This window comes from Lactuca saligna, chromosome 3, assembly GCF_052625555.1.
Source record: "Lactuca saligna cultivar CGN05327 chromosome 3, ASM5262555v1, whole genome shotgun sequence".
NCBI classification, from domain to species: domain Eukaryota; kingdom Viridiplantae; phylum Streptophyta; class Magnoliopsida; order Asterales; family Asteraceae; genus Lactuca; species Lactuca saligna.
Genome location: NC_136419.1, coordinates 16,858,334 through 16,861,911, shown reverse-complemented (window position 1 = coordinate 16,861,911; position 3,578 = coordinate 16,858,334). Strand labels below are relative to the sequence as shown.

The window sequence follows — 3,578 nt, the reverse complement described above, 5'->3', positions numbered from 1 at the left end:
ACAAAAGAGGTGGAACTAAAGGAACATATATATATATATATATATATATATATATATATATATATATATATATATATATATATATATATATATATATATAAAAGGGACCAGTTTTGCCATCTTGTTAGGAACTTTACTATTCCTAACTTGAGACAAAAATCTACCCTTTTATAGCAACGCTAACTAAATACAAAGCAAGTGTAAAAAAAGTTAAAAGTACAATGCTATAATAAATATAATGTGCAAAGATGGTTACTCAAAGAAAAAAAATCCTGTAAAAAAAGATAAATTTCATCTATGTTTTCTGGACATCACGATACCTATCCAACAAGAACTCTTTGTTGCAGCATTGAGAGGTCCACATCCAAATGTGAATAGGATAAATTGGTAATTTGTCACCTCTACGATTTCCCATAACTTGAAGTAGCAAATGAGGTTTTGTCATAAACCTCATGCTGCAAAAAGTAAAGTATCATGATAAAAATAGAAGATGTAATTAAAAAAAGTGGTGAAAGTTAGAATAATATAAAAATATGTTTAATCTTAACCTGTGATAATTGTGTAATCTTACAACAGTAAAGGAGAGATAGGCCTATTGTACCAAAAGTAGGGAAATGTCTATTGTGCCAGACATGCCTACTTGTGCTGGATCCTAGATACATGAAGAGACAAATGGTTGACCATAGTCAACAATAAATAAAAAAGAGCATAAATTGCAAATGATAAAGCCAAAAAATTTAATTCTTGTTTTAAAATATTAGGATAGTATATGCCTTATACATATCTTACAAGTTTTTTTATCAACATTAACAGAAAATATGGAGGATTTGTTGGTTGAGGATAATATAAAAAAAGACACATAAACAACCGAAAATAAAATAACAATAAGTTACATTATCATTAATATTGTAAAAAGTAAAAACGTACCTATAAGGGACTACATAAAGAGCTGTTATGAGACACTCGATATTAAAAACCTCCGCAAGGCTCCATTGATCATTCTCTGAGTAAATCATCCCTTAACAAAGATCTCAGTCGATTATGCTTCTTAATTACTTGAATCTTTAGAGAAACCATAGGCTGACTCGTGTTACTCAAGCTCCGTGTTGCTGAAGCCCCTCTTGCAGTTCATGGGTACACTAATAATAAAACCATCATTCACAACCACCATAATCTGCAACATCAACAATTGTAACTGTCCTGCAGCCTTGCATCCATAACAACCAAATAGTTGATTATGAAATTAGATCCTTTGTGATATTTAAATATTATAACCAATGAAATTGGATTTTTAAAAAATATATGAAGGTTTGGTAGTACTCCTACAACCATTTAGGAAACTACATAAGAACAACTCAGTGATTTATGTATGTATGTTCCTGTGTAACTTACAACTCTTAGGCATATGTAAAGGTCTGAAACCATTATGGGGCATTAAAAGCACTATTCCTAACACAATAAAAATGGCTCACCTCAAGTTCATTGAGCTCTCAACCAAACATACGAACAACCTACATATATTCAAAACAATAAATGAAGCACATATGTGATGAGTTGAGTCATGAACTACAGTAATCACCTTGTAAATATGAGCGCTTAGAAAGAATATGATTAGTTGAGAAATCTCTTTGCTAATAATGATCATATTCCAGAATTTTGTCAACCTGAAGATACTCTGGCACCTTTGTATTGTTTACTTTAAAGAAAAAACCAACTAACATTACATGCCAACAGGTCATCCTTAAATAAAACATAAAGAATGCCACATCATCACCATCATGGACCAAAGTTTCCCCAAAAGTCTCTCAACAGCAGCATGAACATTGCCCGAAGTAGCACATAAAACCCTAATATTCTCCTGCACATCAAAGCACCCTATCTCCTAAAGTTGAGACAGTTGAGTTGCATAAAGTTGCTCTGGTGCCACTACAAATTAAAAACAATAATCATCGTCATCATCATAAATAAAAGTTCAGGGGTAAAAACGTAAATTTACAAAAGAGCTTGACTTACCATCAGAGACATTTGGGACTCCCATGCCACCAGCTCCAAGTCCACCAAACATACTCATCAACATGTCGAATCCCATATTGTTTTGTGATCCTGTAGATTAAAAACTTGAAATAATACTAAAATGACATATGATTTATAAAAATTATTAACAATGGAAGTGTGTAGTTACTACCTGGAGAAGCACCAGTCTGAGTAGGATTCCTGAAACAGAAAACCTAATGGGTTGAGCATATAAAACTGACGAATATTGTGAAATTTGTTTTTTGAAATGTAAGGTTAAAATGGTCATACGGTCTCTCATCCAGACCATCTATTCAGTCTAGAAAAGAAACAGGCCTCATGTATAGTTGTATACAATACTTTATTCAGACAGACAATATAATCCATTCAACTACTTTACCAATGATAAATATATTCAAGTGATTCTTTTTTACTTAATACATAAATTCCAACTTAATTGGATCATTTTGACATGGATAGAATATAATACTAAACATACAAACAATAAAATAAACAATATATGCTCAAACCTGAAATTCAAAATCTAATAAGTAAAACCAAATCGACCTAAGCTAACATCAATGCCAATGAATGAAATGCAAAACATAATACCATTTTCATAAATAAATTGAATCAAATTGGTTAAATCTAATAATAAATTAAACATTAATAAAGTTAAGAACGATGGAATTATAATCGTATTAAAGTTGGCATCTTTCCTTATCGTGAAAGGCAAGGAATGAAACCCAAGACAAAATACCATTTTTCATTAACAAATTGAATCGAATTAGTAAAGTCTAATAATAAATTAAACATTTATAAAATGAAAACTAAAAATCAAAACGGAGAACTAACCTCCAATATCAATCGTCATGGGGTGATTTTAGAGCTAAAGTGTTCTAATAACAGTAGTAATCAGTATGGGTCGATGATGTGAAATTGTAATCATATAAAAGCTGATATTTTTTTCTTATCAACAGAAGAAATCTTATTGACCTATTGCTAATTAATCATTATTAGATAGAAATCGAAGGTTAGTAAAAGGAAGAAAAAGGAGGAATCGATTGAAAAATCTATGATGGTGGTTATACCTGGATTAAATAAGTGGTGGAAAAGGAGCTGAGATAATTGTATGAAAGGTTCATGTGCACATGTACTGTAAAGATGGGAAGCGATGTCACACCCCAAAAACCAAAGGCGGAAACGTCTCCGGGGTTGACTACCACGTTGTGTATCAAATCCAATGTACATAGTATTCACAGTAAACAAACATTACATTACATATATATGAAAGTTTACATGTGTTTCAAAAGTAAAGTTATACAAATATACATATGCATCATATTAACAAAAGTTGAGACGAGTCTTCTACGCACTCTGTCTTCGCCAAAAGAGATCACCGGGTACCTGTCTAACTTGGACCTGAGAATACAAGCGGTTTGAAAATCAGCATAAAGCTGGTGAGTTCATAAGCGGTTTTGTTTTGTGAAAATGTATCGGTTTCCTTTAGTTTCCGAAAAGATTTGTTATCCAAGAAAATCCCATATTTTCTTATGTGAAGTTGG

The 3,578-nt window shown here is 31.6% G+C and overlaps 1 long non-coding RNA gene across 1 annotated transcript; it reads right to left on the bottom strand.

Annotated features, from left to right (window-relative positions):
- Positions 1–1,700: 1,700 nt before the first annotated feature.
- On the bottom strand, positions 1,701–2,214 carry LOC145033424 (uncharacterized). The gene is made up of 3 exons (XR_013677538.1): positions 2,186–2,214; positions 2,014–2,103; positions 1,701–1,926 (listed from the first exon to the last, which is right to left on the bottom strand). It is a non-coding gene; the product is annotated as an uncharacterized LOC145033424 (long non-coding RNA).
- Positions 2,215–3,578: the final 1,364 nt, after the last annotated feature.